Source organism: Tursiops truncatus, chromosome 6 (assembly GCF_011762595.2).
Source record: "Tursiops truncatus isolate mTurTru1 chromosome 6, mTurTru1.mat.Y, whole genome shotgun sequence".
Lineage (NCBI taxonomy): Eukaryota > Metazoa > Chordata > Mammalia > Artiodactyla > Delphinidae > Tursiops > Tursiops truncatus.
In genome coordinates this window covers 48,462,736-48,480,234 of record NC_047039.1, presented here as the reverse complement: position 1 = coordinate 48,480,234, position 17,499 = coordinate 48,462,736, and the positions used below count along the sequence as shown (strand labels likewise).

At 38.9% G+C, this 17,499-nt stretch overlaps 1 long non-coding RNA gene across 1 annotated transcript; it reads right to left on the bottom strand.

Annotated features, from left to right (window-relative positions):
* Window positions 1-4,492: 4,492 nt before the first annotated feature.
* Window positions 4,493-12,412, bottom strand: LOC117312778 (uncharacterized). The gene is made up of 3 exons (XR_004527225.2): window positions 11,974-12,412; window positions 11,829-11,871; window positions 4,493-5,621 (listed from the first exon to the last, which is right to left on the bottom strand). It is a non-coding gene; the product is annotated as an uncharacterized lncRNA (long non-coding RNA).
* Window positions 12,413-17,499: the final 5,087 nt, after the last annotated feature.

Here is a 17,499-nt window from a genome sequence, read left to right as displayed (position 1 = left end):
AGCCCTCTTAGTCGTTGCCTCTAGTAATGAAGTTTAAAAGCAATGAAATGAGGGTGAGAGAGAGCTTGTTCACTTATTCCCATTATTGTACATACTGCTTTATAGCTGTTTACAAAAACCGTTGTTCACAGCACTCCTGCATAGTTTCATACCCTTTACTTAACAGTTTTATTGATGCATAATTTACATACAATAAAATTAATTCAATTTAAGTGTAAGTTCTATTAATTTGGGTAAATACATGTAGTTATCCAACTACCACCAACCACAATCAAGTTTCAGAATGATCCCATCACCATAAAAAGTTATCTTGTTTTATCGGCAATTGTTTCCCACCCCCGCCTCAGGCAACTACTGATCTTTCTGTCACTATAGATTTGCCTTTTGTAGAATTTTAAATAAAATCAGATGCTGTATAATTTCTGTTATTATTTCTATATCTGACTTCTTTCACATAGCATGATATTTTTGAAGGTCATCCATATTCTTTCATATATCAATACTCCATTCTTTTTGTTTTCTTTATTATTATTGTTATTCCTGAGTAGTATTCCATTGCATGGTTGTATCAGTATTTGTTAATCCATTCATGAGTCACGGACGTTTGCTGCTGTTTCCAATTTGGGACTATTATTAATGGAACTGTTGTATATATTTGTGTACAGGTCTTTATGTAGGCATGTTTTGATTTCTCTTGGATAAATACCTCAGAGTACGATTACTAGGTTTTATGATAAGTTTATGTTTAACTTTATGTTGAGCTGCTAAACTGCTTTCCAGGGGGCATGCCTATTTTTCATTTCCATCTACAATGTATGAGAGTTCCAACTTGATCACATGCTCAGTAAGTCTTTTTCTTTGAGCTTTTCTGGTGGGTATGTACTGATATCTCACTGTGCTTATTGGCCATTTGTGTTTTTTCTTTGGTGAGTTGTTTTTTCAGATCTATCCTCTGACTCCTTTCTTATTGGGTATTTGTGTTTTTATTATTGAGTTATAAAACTTCTATATATTTTAGAAAATAATTCTTTGTCAGATAGATATTTAGCAGATGTTTTTTCCAATATATGGTTTGCCTTTTCATTTTATTAATGATAGTTTTTGATGAGCAAAATTTTCTGTTTGAAGTCCAATATATAAATATTTTTTCTTTCATGATTCATTTATTTTTGTGTCCTAAGAAATCTTTGCCTAACTCACAGTCTCTAAGATTTTTTCTGTCTTTTCTTTTAGAAGTTTTGTGATTTTTAGCAGTTGGGTTTGGGCCTCTTATCCATTTCAAGTTAATGTTTATGGTATGTGGTAAAGATAGAAGTTTACTTTTTTTCCCATATAAAAATACAGTTATGCTGGCAGCATTAATTAAAAAGACTATCCTGTCAACATTAAATTACTTGGTACCTTTCTCAATAAATATTTCATGTATCAAATCAAATATGAGTCTATTTCTTGACCTTAATTTTTGTTCCCTTGATCTATGTGTAAGTTCTTATTCTAAAACCACACTGACTTGATTATAGTAGCTTTATAGTAAATCTTTTTTTTTTTTTTTTTGCGGTATGCGGGCCTCTCACTGCTGTGGCCTCTCCCACTGCAGAGCACAGGCTCCGGACGCGCAGGCTCCGGACGCGCAGGCTCAGCGGCCATGGCTCACGGGCCCAGCCGCTCCGCAGCATGTGGGATCTTCCCGGACCGGGGCACGAACCCGTGTCCCCCGCATCGGCAGGCGGTCTCTCAACCACTGCGCCACCGGGGAAGCCCTATAGTAAATCTTTAATTCAGGTAGTGTAAGTCCCCTGACTCAGTTCTTCTTTTTTGTAATCATTTTGGCTGTTTTAGTCTTCTGAATTTCCATATTAATTTTATAGCCAGCTTGTCCGTTTCTACACACACACAAAAACCTATTGGATTCATACTGGGATTGCATTATATCTGTAGAACAGTGTGGTAAAAATTGCCGTCTGAACAATATTGTCTTCCCATCTATGAACCTAGTATATCTTTGTATTTGTTTAAGTCTTCTTTAATTTATCTCATCAATGATTAGTAGATTTTAGTGTTTGGGTCTTGTATATCATTTATTAAATTTATTTCTAAGTGTTTTTGTTGATGGTATTATTAATGTATTTTTATATGTTATTATCAGATTGATCTTTGCTACTGACTAGAAATATGATGACCTTGCTAAATTCATTGTGTAATTCTAGTAGGTTTTTGTTGGATTCCTTGAGATTTTGTAATATAAGCATTTAAAGCAATAAATTTCCCCATAGGCATGGCTTTAGCTGAATCCCACAAATTTTGATTTGATATTTTGTTTTCTGTCAATTTAATATATTTTCTCATTTCTTCTTTGACCCGTGGGTTATTTGAATTGTGGGAATATGTGGAAAGTTTCCAGATTTATTTCTGTCATTTATTTCTAATTAAATTCTGTTGTTGTTGGAGAACATAATTCCAGATCTTTGAAATGTATTCAGGCTTATTTTATGCCCTAACATATGGTCTATGCGAGTCATAAAATGAATAGAATTTTCTATATGCACTTACAAAATATATCTATTTGTTATTATCTGGAGCTTTCTATAGATGTCAGTCAGGTCAGGTGATTTATAGAATTTTTAAATCTTCTGTAGTTTCATTTACTTTCTATTTGTCCTAACAATTGCTTATAGAGATTACAATTCACATCCTTCACTTATCACAATCTGCTTGAAATTAACTGACTTACATTAAAATATAGGAACTGTGTATCAATATAGCTCTTTCTCTTATTTTGTGTCTTTTTAGTTACATCTATATAAGTCATAAATCCAAAAGTACAATGTTATAATTATTAGCTTAAACAGCAATATATCTTTTAAAGTAATTAAAAGAAGAAAATAATATACACATACATATACATATGTACACACCTACACACCCCATTTCTGTGGTTCTTCATTCTTACTTGTGAATCTAAGTTATAATCTGTTGTCATTTTCTTCCATTTAGAGAAATCCCTTCAGCATTGTTATAACATAGGTTTGCTAGTGACAAATTCTCTTATCTCAAAATGTCTATATTTCACCTTCCTCTTTCTAGGATACATTCAATGGATATAGAATTCCTGGTTAACACTTGTTTTATTCTTAAGCACTTTAATTATGTAATACAATATCTTGTGGCCTCTCGTGTCTGATAAAGAGTAAGCTGTTAGTCATGTCATTATTCCTTGTGTATGATATGTTGTTCTTCCCTTGATACTTTCAAGAGTTTTTTTGTAATTTTTGCTTCCAGCATTTTAACTGAGATGTCAAACTAAGTGTGTCTTTCTTTAATTTATCCTACTTGGGGGTCTTTTGGGCATCTTAGTTAACATGAATTAAGTTAATGAGTTAATTAATATTGGTTAATTTAATTAGTTAATTTAGTTAACAGTAGTTAATATAACAAATTTAATAAGTTTTAGATATTATTTCTTTAAATATTTTTCTGCCCCCTTTTATATCTCTTCTCTTTTTGAGATTCCAATGACATACATGTTGAAATACCTCAGTTCCATGTTCATTTTCTTTAACATTTTTTCCCTGCATTCTTCAACTTGAATACTTTCTATTGCTCTATCTTCAAGTTTACTGATTCTTATTTCTTCTCAAATCTGTCAAGCTGATTTAGGTTCATGTTTATGGTTTCTTTTAGATTATTTCTATAGTTTCTATTTTTTTGTTGGCATTCTCTGTGTTTACTTAGTAATAGTATATGTTTTCTTTAATTATTTGGGCATAATTTTCGTTAAGTTTTTAAACATATTTATAATAGCTGTTTTAAAGTTTTTGCTAAATTCAACATATGGGCCAGCTTGAAGTCAGTTTCTATTGAGTATATTATTCAATGACTATGAATCATTCTTTATGTTTCCTTTGAATATCTAGTTATTTTTGGTTGAAATGTGGACATTGTAGGTAATATGCTTTATCAGTTCTGAATTTCATTTTGTATTAGGAGGGAGCTAGTCGTTTTGTTTTACTTTGTAGGTAATTAAATTTCCTGTACTGAAATACGTCTGAATGAAATCTGTCACCTTCATGATATGCAGCTGCTGGTATCTCTGCTCAGTTTCTTTCTTTCCTGCTTCTTGTTTTTAGTATGACTTCCTAAGCATCTTCCTTGCACTTACGTAATTTAGTGGCTCACCAGACAATAATTGGACATAGGCTATATTAAGATAGTCAAGCCAGTAAAGTTTCCATTGTTGCTATTAAGCTGTGTGGGGGTCAAGGACATAATGACACAGGATATTCGTATGTGTTCTTTTGTCAGGCATGTATGGGTTAGCCGTCATACAGGGGTGTATGGAGAATTTATCATCACAACACTTCTATAGTTCTTTCACTTCTAAAATCCTTTCTCCCTTAAATTTCTAGCTACTCTGTCCCCTGCTCCAACTCAAGTCCATCATCTTCAACTGGTAAAGGTGTAGATTTTTGCCACCCAAGCTTGAAGGGGATGGAAACACTCAGAAGCAAGAAGGCTATAAATTCACAGTTTTTAATCAAATACAGTAGCCGTTTTTCATGAATAAACACTTTTCAAACTGTTGCCAACTTTTGTCTATTTCCACTCCCTAAAATAGCTGTATTGAATAATCTTATCCAGTTTTATACTTGTTTTCCCCCGAGAGAAATTGCCCAGGTTCATTGCACTGACCATTCCCAGAGGCTGGACTTACACCTACTTTATAAAGAGAAGTAAAATAAGCTTATCCTTTCCTTGATACTCTTAGATACTCACTAGACAGAAAAGAAAAAGAAAAAAATACCTACTCTTGGATGAGAATGTAGGTAAGAGGAACTGCTGTACAAAATTTTGACACGCTTTCTGAAGGGTGTTTTGGCTATAGCCTTACAAAGATGGATACCCTTTGATCAAACTTTAAATTGTAAATATCCTTTGACCTAGCTATTATATTTCTAAGAATTATCCTAAAGAATAATTAGAAATGGGACCAAAATTACAAGTACAGACATACTTACTAAAGCAATATTTGTAACAGTGGAAAGTTGGACAGAACCCAAATGTCCTACAATAAGGTTTTCAGTGTATCTATAAAATGAAATGCCATGTTGCCAGCATAAGTAATGGTATAGAGTAGTAGATGTGTTTTTATTACTATATGAGCAAAGCAGGGCACAAAGCAATATAGCAATGTAGTTCCACCATTCTCCTACTTTTTAAATTTCATATAGATACATTGTAAAAACAATCTGGAAGTCCATATATCAAAGGTTATTCTAGATACTGAGTTTATAGGTGATTTTTGCTGTTGTTCTTTACCTATATTTCTTTTTTTTTTTAATTTATTTTTGGCTGCGTGGGGTCTTCGTTGCTGCTCGCGGGCTTTCTCTAGTTGCAGCGAGCAGGGGCTACTCTTCGTTGCGGTGCGCGGGCTTCTCATTGCAGTGGCTTCTTTTGTTGTAGAGTGCGGGCTCTAGGCACGCGGGCTTCAGTAATTGTAGCATGCAAGCTCAGTAGTTGTGGCTCGCGGGCTCCAGAGCGCAGGCTCAGTAGTTGTGGCGCACAGGCTTAGTTGCTCCACGGCATGTGGGATCTTCCCAGACCAGGGCTCGAACTTGTGTAACCTGCAATGGCAGACGAATTCTTAACCACTGCGCCACCAGGGAAGCCCTATATTTCATTTTACTTTCTCTAATGAACATGACTTTAAGTATAAAGGAAAATGGTGGCATCACTAGTTCCATGATGAGCCCTGTGGTGGTTAGATCTCATTAAGTCATACATTTAAATAGAATCACTGCTTGATTTGCCTATTTTGTCAGGGAGTAGAGTTGATCTCTTTCTCAAAAGTTGCTCTGCCAGAGAACTGGGTTTGCCTGGTGCTGCAGCAGGGTGGAGAAAGTAGCAAGAGCAAGATGGCAAAACTGTGGTAAATGACAGCCAAGAGGAGTCCTGCATTCACACAGTTTGATGTGTTGAGGCTGAGTTCACCATAGATCATATGGACACCAGAGAAGATAGCTAGGCTTGAGCCATCTTGTAAGAATCTCTTTCCCATGCCATCCCCCTTCCCAAGCTACTAGCCATGGTAGAGGCTTGAGATAGGGTAAGGAAGAGCTCAAGCCTAAGATGCATCTCTCATAAAGGAACTGTGGAGCAAAAGGCCACAATAGGATCTTCTCCCCAAACTAAGGCATGTACCCCACAAAAAGAATTAGGATTCAGAAGTCAGCCACATACGTAGATCCTGTGCCATTCAGTATTAGACCCAGAAATGACAACAACAAAGTCATCACAGGCAGTGTTTTCCCTTCATCCTACTCCATCATAGGGTAATAAGAGCATGGGGTCAAAAGTTGATTTGTGAATTGGATGAGAGATCAGATTTTACCCCAAGTCATCTAGCCAGGGCTGTAGGGGAAGTGAGCAAGAGGAGAAGAACAGAGCTTGGAATTAAATATGAGACTCAAGTTCTAAAATGAAACAGATTAAACTCTAGGAACTGGAATGAAGCTCTATACCCATTGGGAGTAATTAATGGAAAATGAAAACTGATTTCATATTTATACCTGAACAAGTCAAGGCCCTTCCATATCAAGACCCTTCTGCCATCTGTTCCTCAGGTAGCAGAAGCCAGCTTAAAAACTAGAGGCTGTTATGCTATCATTCATTCATTTGCTCAACAAATATTTACTAAGCACCTATAATATGCCAGACACTGCTCTAGGTGAAGGTATAGCAGCGAGTATGGATCCTAGGGACTCTCTTTTCCAACCCGCTCTCTTGAAATATCTACTCCAGCCCCAAGGAGCTTGAACCGTCTTATAAGCACCTTATGTGGACTCTTTGTTTCCTGTCTTTATACCCACAACTGAGGAGCTGTCTACTGGATTCTTGCCACTATTAGGCTCAAAGCCAAAAGACAACCCCCCCATCCTCTGACATACACAGTCACACAGACACTTCCATCTCCAAGGGAATCTCTTTAAATTCTCTTCCATAATCCAAAACACATACCTGTAGATACTAAGAATGACTTTATCTTTTAGGTGAGATTCCGCCCCTTCATACAAGGATGTGCCTTTACTCTTTACAGCCAATAAATGTTGATCATACAAGATCTCACATCCATATTTCAAGAATCATATACATAAGATAATAAGAATTGTGTGGGGTGGGTTGTGGGCCCGGGGAAACTGCAACAAATGGAAGAGAACAGTAGGACTGAGACTCAGAAGCAGGGCTTGGAACAGGCTGGTTCAAGCTAGTAGTGGGCACTGGAACATTACCCAAGTCAGGAACTAGTCATTTGATAAATGGGATATTAATCCCAAGAAAGATCTGGATTTGGATGATCAGTCCCTAAAGGAAGCTTCAGATAACTCCCCAAGAACCATTAATTAGAAAGTTCAGACGAAGTTCATATCCCGGGCAGGGCTAGAGCCCATGAACAGCAGGTAATGAGCAGACGTCTGGCCCGGCTTGCCATCTTGGAGGCTAGAATTCCCTGAAATAAATAGGTTGCAGAGCAGTATGATCAAATGGTAAGCAAAGCAGTTAATAGGAAACCAGGGTAGCAGGCAAGTTCTCAGCCTTCGGGATTCAAGGCCAGTCGTAGTTATTGAGGAATTGGAGGTGTCAGGATTAGAGTATAACCAGCTGGGAAAAGAAGAAAAAGAGTATTTATTGAGGGAGTACTAAATGCCAGACATTTCCTCCTAACAACTCATTTTTATCTCTCAGAAACTTTGTAAAAAGTTGACACCTTCCTTTTTCACATCCTTCCTCAAACATGGCACAATGATATACTGAGCACTTTCTTTAGGGATGAGCAGACTGTGCCCCAGAGAGGTTAGTAACTAGCCAAAAGTCACACAGCCAGAAAGTTACTGAGCCTGGAATACAATTCAGGTCTTTCTGACCCCAGAGTCAACGTCTCCCACTTCATCATTCTGCAAAAAATGGAAACAGGAAATAACTATCCCATGGATTCTTAGTGTATTGAATGCAAATGACATTCAGAAACTGGGGCCAGATCACACTCACAGTGGAGAGGTTCACAAGTGTGCATAGCCAGCAGGCAGCAGGTTATCATGTTATCACGCCAGCCTTAGAAGTTGCCTATAGTTTCTACCACTGGAATCACTCCTTTGAGTTGGGATATGGCAGGCAGTACCCAGATATATTCATACGGAGGATATACCGGTGAGGATGGAATCAATCGGAAGTAACAAAATGCCAGATGGCTTGGGTTCTGTACATCAAAAAGGAAGAAAGGAATAGCTGTTATATTGATCAGGGTTGGTTGGCAGATTGTTTCTGTAAAAGGCAAGAAAGTAGATATTTCAGGCTTTATAGGCCATGGGATACGGTCTCTGACACAACTGCCCATCCTGCTCATCACACTGTGGTACATAAGCAGCCACAGTTTGTAAATAAACAGGTGTCCCAACAAAACTTTATTAAAAAACAAGAAACAAGCTGTAAGCTGGACTTGGTCACAGGCTGTAGTTTACAGTCTCCTAGTCTAGAAAACCTGTAGTATCTACCACAGTGGAGGCAGATGTATTTAACTAGAGACTAGTTAACTTGTAAAACCACGTTAACTGATTAGACAGGCAGCCATGATCTTAAAGAGGAAGTTGCCTGGGCCAGCCCAGTGCAATGGGGCTCCTGTTAACAAGGGGACCCCAGGTTCCTGGCTCAGAGGAAAATACTGAAAGTCACACATAAAGAGCTCAGTGGCTAAGAAGATGAACTCTGCTGTCCTCACGGTTTGTCTCAGGCTGTGCCAGAGTGAGCAAATGAAGAATCATGGGGAAAATCAGATTCTGAGAACCTCATGTGGTCTTTGGTCATTCTTCCCCTCTGCAGGATTGTAATACGGGCCCTGGCCCCATACAGGAAGGAAAATAATTTCTGCTTAACTAGTTACTGTCAGGATGCATTACCTTCTGCCCAAAGAGTGGGTCTTAGTTCTAGACACTGCAAGAGTTACATGTATAGACCCTACAATGGAAAGGTGTGCAGGTACTAAATAAGGAATACGGTGCTTCTAATCGGCCAAAAATGGGTTGGGGGTAGAGTGGAGGAGGGGCTGATATACTGTAATAGCCACATCAAACTGTGCTAAACTTGAAATAACGGGGAAAATATTTCCTAAAGCTAATAGGAAAAATCAGTTCCCAGACTCAGAACCATGAATCTAAGTTGTTACCCAGCTGCATGGGCAAACAGAAAGAGTTCCTGTGCTGAGGTTTTCATTATAAAACACAGAGGCATTATTGGGGATAAATGAACCAATATAAATGAAATACCTGTAATGGCCAACCTGAAATTTCACGCCCCAAATCATCTGAATCCCAGTGTTTTTTCTTAAAGTCAAAGACTCCACTTTATTAGTAGAGTGGGATACTTAGCAGGAGTATGTTTATAAGCCTGGATTCTTCAGGTTTCCTCTAATGTTGGAAACAGAGGAAAGAGAAGTTCTTCCTTGAATTGTTTTCCCTGAATCCACTTATTGGGGTCTTTTGCTTGGTAGGCTAAAGTAACAGTAATGGTGTAATGGTGCCCAGTCACCAGGGTGAGGAGAGCCAAGATCCTGCCAGGCTCTGGTGGCCAAACTGAGAACCAGTGGGACTGTCTGCCCAGAGTGGGTTCCTTCGTCCAATTCATCTGCCCTGATAGGTCGCCTTTCTCCACATTTGCATACAGGAGACGCATAGTCTGGTGGTGGCTCTCCTGGTGGTACCTACTGGAAGGCTGGGCCCATCTTGGACTTACTGGGGAGGGAGAAGCCTGTGGGAATGTTTGAGGCCTTTCTAGTGAACCGGCCCAGGAACATTCAGTGGGATCCAGAGGGGGATCTGAACTGAGCCCTGCACCCCCTTCTCCCACACCCCAAGAGCAGAACTTTGCACAGTAAAGTCACATGCTAATAAATAAGACCCAATGGAAGACTAATGATAAGAGGAGGGTGACTAAGCAAGTGTTTTATGGGAATCCACATGGGTTGTAAGAGGAGAAGGCCTGCCGCGCTGCTTCTCACTTGCTTGTATTTGATAGATTTCTGTGCCCTTCTCTTCCCTCCTCCCCTTTTCCCCTTCCTTCTTCTGCCTTCTCTACATCTCCCTTCCTTTTATCACTACTGAGATCAGCTTAGATCACAGTATTTGGCTGCCTCTCCCTCTCCCGTCTCCCCTCCTCTCATGGACTCCCTCCTCCTATTTCCCCTTGCTACACCTGCGTGCCATGTTGCTGTTTCAATAAAGCTTTTAAAATGTCTTTGTAAAGTATCAACCTATATGTTTTAGTATATATCATGGTCATAATAGGAATGGGTCGTACAGCTTTATGGTCCCAAAGTGATGAGTTCATTAATTGTGACAGTGAGTCCACATGTCAGTAAATCATTAGCTTTATTGAGAGGTTCCAGTCAGTGTAGGGAGCACCAACTTGCCAGAGTAAGGAGACGGCAAAATGGGTGGCATTACAACATAATTCAAGGATGAAGACAGTGACCTGCAACCATTGTTCTTAGTCACTTTTGTGTCTTTATCCCCTTTGAAAATTGCATGAATTTCATATTCCCTAGGCATAAGTATATACATAACACTTTGCAAGCAATTTTAAAGATTTCATGTACATCCTCCAAGCTTATCCATGGATGTGAGGTTAAAAATTCTCGAGCAAGATAAATTGGTAATGATTTTTTTTTTTTTTTTTTTTTTTTTTGCGGTAAGCGGCCTCTCACTATTGTGGCCTCTCCCGTTGCGGAGCACAGGCTCCGGATGCGCAGGCTCAGCGGCCATGGCTCACGGGCGCAGCCGCTCTGCGGCATGTGGGATCTTCCCGGACCGGGGCACGAACCCGTGTCCCCTGCATTACCACTGCGCCACCAGGGAAGCCCTTGGTCATGATTTATACACAATATATTAATCATTTAAATAATTAATTTAATAATTAATAATCAAAATAGATACAGATTTTTAAATGTAATAACAAAAAGGAGAAATGTACTTACCATGGGGAGATCAGTCCATTATACCTTAATTAAATGATTGTACTCAATGTCACTAATGTCACTGTCTTGAGAAAGTCAAGATCTTTAAAAACCAAACAAATTAACAAAACATCTGTGAGGACTGTTCTAAATTAAAAGAAACTATAGGAACATAACAACCAAAAGCAAATGTGAACTTTGATTGGATTCTGGTTCAAATAAACCAGCTATGTAAAAACAAACCAACAAATATTTGGATAACAATTAAGAAAAATTTATTATGAGCTAGATAGTAGATGAAATTAGGGAATTATTGTCATTTGCGTTAGATGTGATGATGGTGTTTAATACGTATTTACATGTTTGATACATATCAATACATGGATGCAGATACATTTAAATAAAGTGCATATGGAAAAATCTTAATGTAATGATACATGATTCTTTCAACTTTTCTATATGTTTGAAATCTTCAAAATAAAAATAGAAAAAAGAATTAAATTTATTTTTAAAGTAATAGCACAAGGAATTATGGTTCTTAGTCATGTATTTTATCAACTTAAAACCTTTTGCTGAAATAGCTGGTTCTGAATAGCTTGGCTTCACAGAGGCAAGACTGAGCATTTTACAAAAGGTGATCACATACCAAGATAGCACAGTGAAGCTCTGTCTTTGTTTCTCCCATTCATACTAGAGGTAAATGTGATTAAAAATCTGTGCTTTTAACACTAAAAATGCAGCATTGCTTTGGGAGACTTTGTATCTCTGGGGTTTAAATAATGCTTTCTGGCAAACGCTAAAGTTGAGTACTTTTTAAAAGAAAACATACCAGAACTGCCACTGGCCACCACCTCCAGCACCACCACGATCCTCTGATGTAATAAAAGGAGATACATAAAAGTTAAGGAAATGTTATCACCTAAGATCATATTTTCCAACTGGAAGTCATTGAGAAATAACGAAGTTGGACTTACAGAGTCACGATATGCCGGCATCCCCAAGTCTAATTAAGTCATTCCGTATTATCTCATGTCCCGTCCGGTGCAGTACTATGTAATGCTGCAGATTACTGGGGATTGCCAAGGACTTACTGCACAGTATTAAATTGTACAGATAATGGCTTTTGGCATTTTTGTTAGAAGGGACTGGTTTCAATATGCAGTAAGGCAACATCGTTGTACTCTCAACGGTTAGTTCATCACCAACTTCTTTCTTTTTCCTCTTTTTTTAAGTCCTGAAAATAGCTTACCAAAGATTTGTCATTTCCTGCCTGGAGAAAGGTCTGGAGTATTTGTGTTTTTATAAATATCAGATGTGTAATCTCGGACATGAACTTATTATAACTCGCCCCAAGGCATCATGAGCTGCAAGTTGCCACACGAAAATGAAAGGGGTCAAATTCAAAAGGGATGTGTGTCAGAAGACTCTGGAAGAGGGAACGGGCTTAATAAGCACCCCTCAGATGAACCTGTGATTGCCGCAGAGCCTGCCATCTGTCTTCTGCTGTTGGTTAGACTCCCAAATACCTTTTATAGCCCCACAGTAGTGAATGGGGTCCCCTGGGCTCAATTGGAAGAAAAATATATTAAGTTGGCTTCTCTTAACTGAAGGGGAAGGGAGAGAAGTGTTTAAAAGACTTACTATCTCTTGGGCTCTATTTACTCTGTTAAAAAATATTGTACCTAGTATTTCAGAAATGGGAACTCTTTGAACCTCAGTAAAAGTCTTTTGGGGGTCATTTGGTGTCCTTTTGGAGCAGGGGACTTGAGGCTATTGTTTTATTGGCTGCATTTATCATTCAGTTCCACTTCCTCTTTTACCTTTTTCTTTCACGTGGGATGATAAAGTAGCATCATAAAAAGAGACCTGCAGGTTTGAATTAGTCTCCATTCAGCTAACCCATCATTTCTCAATTGGAGTCTGCTACAACCAGGCGCAGGTTCTTGGTGCTGGGATATGTTCCCAGGGGAGGGAAGAAAGTGGCTTAAACAAGTGGGATGAAGGCAGTGATTAGAATGAAAAGGAAACTCTAGGGAGGCTAGAATTAAAGTAAGGGCATGGAGAAGAGCAGGTACTTACATGCAGGAAAGGAGAGACCAAATACCAACAGAGCCAAAGGCTGGTGCAGTGGAAAAATAAAGAAATACAGCCCATGAGTCATCGAGAGGACAGATTCTTCTTTTTTAATTGAAAGGGATGCCAGGGAAAAAAATCAGGTGACAGAAGGGCTCATGTCCAAAATAAAAGGTGGGTGGAGCTACTCTGAATCTGGTAGCAGTAACCATGGGGCACAAGGCACTGAATTTTGACTCAGGGGTACTGTCTCTGGCCTGGGTAGGTCAGCTCAAAGTATTTGATAAAGAGTAGCATGTGTGTGTGTAGCTAACTAACTTTTCTTAAGTACTTAGTGTGCAGGCACTGAGCAGTACTTTAATATCATTTAACCATTTGTTCTTCAGAATCACCCTATGAGGCAAGCATTCTAAGTATCCTCATTTTCCAAATGAAAAACAAGACTTGGGGTAAGCACTTTGCTCAGTCACAGAATTACTGCCAGCCGAGGACAGTAGTATCATAGCTGCCATTTCTGCTGGGCAACATGTATACTTACCTCATTTAGTCCTTACCATAACTGCATGACATAAGCACTGTTATTACCACCATGTGGCAGGTGAGGAAACTGAGGCTGAAAGGAGTTAGGTGAATTTCATAATATCCTGCAGCTAGTAAACGTGAGAAACAGAGCTCAAACCGAGGAAATCTGAAGACAGTGCCTGGCCTCTGAGCCACCCCACTATTCTGCCTCTTCATGTAGTTTTTACTGTATACATTTGCGCTTTTTCCTCCTCAGTGTGTCAGTCTGTATCTTCTGCATTGGTTGAGAAAAGGACTTGGTAAAAATCATCTGGTATGTCTCAAATTAGTTAGGTTTTCAACAAATGCCATAAAACAACTACTACTATCATCAGTTGAAATGTTGCTGAGTAGATAAAGGTATTAATAGTCTCTGCTGTTGCTTAGAATTGAACGTAGGAGTTCTGACTGCCACAGATGAGAACACGAATCTCAGAGACAGAACTGAAGACACTGGCTTAGTTCTGAGTCCTGCCGTGCTGTGTCTGGGGAAGACGATCATGGGACTGGGGTACACACTCACTATTTTCAAACATGCAATTCTTAGCTTGCATCAAAATTGGCTGAAAGCTGAGGCTGACAAACCTTGAGTGATGAAGCAGAGCGTTGGTGTGAGAATCTTCAAGGGTCACAGGTGACTGACTGGAAGCTGCAAAACTAGGGATGAAGGGCCAGGCCGATAAGAGCCAGAGAGTAAGACAAATCTAGAGCCTGTAAAGTGAAAAAAAAAGAAGATCCACACCAAAGCATACTAACTGGTGAAATTTCAAAATCTCAGGGAAATTGGGGCAATGTTACAATATTCCAGAGAACTAGGAATCAGAATTGTATCCGTCTTCTCATCAGCAGTATTAGAAAGTAGAAAACAGTGGAACAATGCTTTCAAAAGTCTAAGTGAAGGGGCTTCCCTGGTGGCGCAGTGGTTGAGAGTCTGCCTGCCGATGCAGGGGACACGGGTTCGGGCCCTGGTCCGGGAAGATCCCACATGCCATGGAGCGGCTGGGCCCGTGAGCCATGGCCACTGAGCCTGCGTGTCCGGAGCCTGTGCTCCACAGCGGGAGAGGTCACAACAGTGAAAGGCCCGCGTACCGCAAAAAAAAAAAAAAAAAAAAAAGTCTAAGTGAAAATGATTTCTAAGGGAGCTATTAGTGGGTGTGGACCACAAAACAAGATATGAGATCCTGTGAGCAGATGACTCAGTACAGGAGAAAGGCAAAGGAAACTTTTAAGATGAAAGCGAGAAAAGTCCCAGGATGACAGCTGAATCCAAACCTAGAGCGCCCAGCCCAGATGACAGTAAGGTGTACAGGGTTCCAGAGGGAAATTTACAAAAATATTAAACTAAGGATTACTTGATAGTTTGGGGCCATGTAGGAAATTATATTGATAGGCATTTTATAGATGTTCAGGATAAATTAGGTATAGGTTAAAAACAATTGGACAATTATTTCAGTGTAGGTGAAAAATTATAGAAGAAAAAATGTAATCAAGTCACTACTTAGCCCCACAGTACACACTAATTTTGTAGTCATAATAATGAAGTACGGAATATGGATATAATACAAAATTATTTTATCAATCCGAGTTACCTTTAGTTGTAAGATGAGCCGTTAATCATAGGTACCTGTAAGGAAGAAAAAAGAATGTATGATACATTCATTACAAAGTGCCTATCAGTTTCAGAGATATTAAAATGTATGAAAACAGTTCAACTTAGAATTGATGAAATTTAGTTTATCAGAAGGTATGAGAAGTGTAAAAAACTAAAACCCTCAACTAACATGTTCAGAAGCGAATATATATTACTTTGATTTGATGAATCAAGATATTGCAAAACTGCAAAACATACTTATAATTTAGAAAAATAGAGCAAATAGCAGAAGGGGTTACTAAGATAAACCGATTGCCTTATTTAGGGGGATTGGAGGATGAAGGGAAACTGCGCTATTGTTTGCTAGTTTGGTTACAAATCTTTGAGCCTTTTTTGTCTTTTTAAATGGTGTGCGTGCATTATTTTGATAAATATAAAAATTATTTAAATTTAACTGTTTCATATTCCACATATGTGGGAAAAGACTCTTGTTCTGTGCTATTGGTAAATCCTCTAAACTTCAGACACATGATCGTAGAGGCCTCAGATTATATTCCAAAGGAAGGGTATGAAGCATTGTATTCATTTCCAAAGAGTTGAGGCTGTACCATCTTTAAAAGTTCAGTGGAAGTTCTATTCCATTAAAGCTTGTCATAAGTTCTGATATTATGTGACCTCTACCTTTTCTGAGTTCCTGTTGTCCTTGAGCCATTCCAGGAACTCTCCATGGGGAGGACAGGGTTTGGGCAAAGGCGGAGAGCGCTCACCCTGCTGGTGGGGACTGTTATAACACCACACAAATGAGTCATTGATACTTTTCCAAGATAATACTCTCCATCCCACCCCATCAAGGCCCTGTTGTCTTGAGTCATTGCCATGGGGACTGATGAATGTATTTTATATATATATTTTATCATGTTTGGGCACAAAAATTTTGAGAGCCGTATCACTTAGCCCTTCATTATATGGGTTTCTATTTAGATATCTGAATAGTGACTTATTTCTCCTTTTTTTCCATATGTTTAGGTCTTGCCTCTGTAATAAAACTGTAAAGTATTTTAGGGTCCAGACTCCTAATGTTCTCGTGCTAAACAGAAAACATATAAATGTATAAACAGATTATCTAAACAGATAAATAGCCGGTATGCTATAAAATTTACTGGTTGATTTTTTTTTTTTTTTTTTTTTTTGGCGGTACACGGGCCTCTCACTGTTGTGGCCTCTTCCGTTGCGGAGCACAGGCTCCGGACGCGCAGGCTCAGCGGCCATGGCTCACGGGCCCAGCCGCTCCGCGGCATGTGGGATCTTCCCGGACCGGGGCATGAACCCGCGTCCCCTGCATCAGCAGGTGGACTCTCAACCACTGCGCCACCAGGGAAGCCCTACTGGTTGATTTTAATATGATTTAAACCTTTTCTTGATTGAGGCTGATAAGAGTTAATTGCATATATAACAGTCTAATAACCAGTTATATTGTCTTTTAATGCCTTGTATCAAGTTTCTTACTAATAATTAGTGATGGCTTAGATTTTTAGGCATCTTTTAAATCCTATACTTGCAGTGTTTATAATGAAAGAATATTCTTTGAAGAAAGGCCATTTAATTTTTAATGTTAACAGCCCACCAAAGATTTTTGTATTTTGGTTCCCACTTTTGGAATGAGTGCGTGTAATGTACATTAAGAAAATAGATCTAAGTTAATGAGATATCCTGGGCGTGAAATTATCTGAATATCACTCCCATGATAGAAAGTTCAATTATTAATAAGGGTGATTTAATACATAAGGAAGGATTCATAGAAACTCACGCTTTTGTCTTTTCCATTCATCAAATATATTCAAACAATTAAAAAGGATAGAGTATGGGAAGTGTCTGGCATTGTCCAGGGAGTCAGTAGGCACTTACTTAAAGAAAATAATGAAGTAGATGCTGAATAACAGCTTTGACATGTAAAGGAATCAAGAAGAGATCATGGAGTGTTCCTGTACAAAGTAAAACACTGAAGATAAAGAAACTATGTTTCTTTCTTCTTTTGGGAGAGTTGCCCAGTTGCCCGGATGGAATTCCTTACCTTAGAGATCTGTCTCCAAGCTGTCTCTCCTTTCAGGAGGCAGAGCTTCTCTGACCCTGCAGCCTCCACCAGGGAATGATGCAGGGCTTCTTTCCCTAACACCTGCCTCCCCTACCCCCCACCCCAGCCTCCTCTACTTGGGCTGCTCCACAGGGAATGGGGAGCATTGCTCGTTCCTTTTTTTTTTTTTTTTTTTGCGGTACG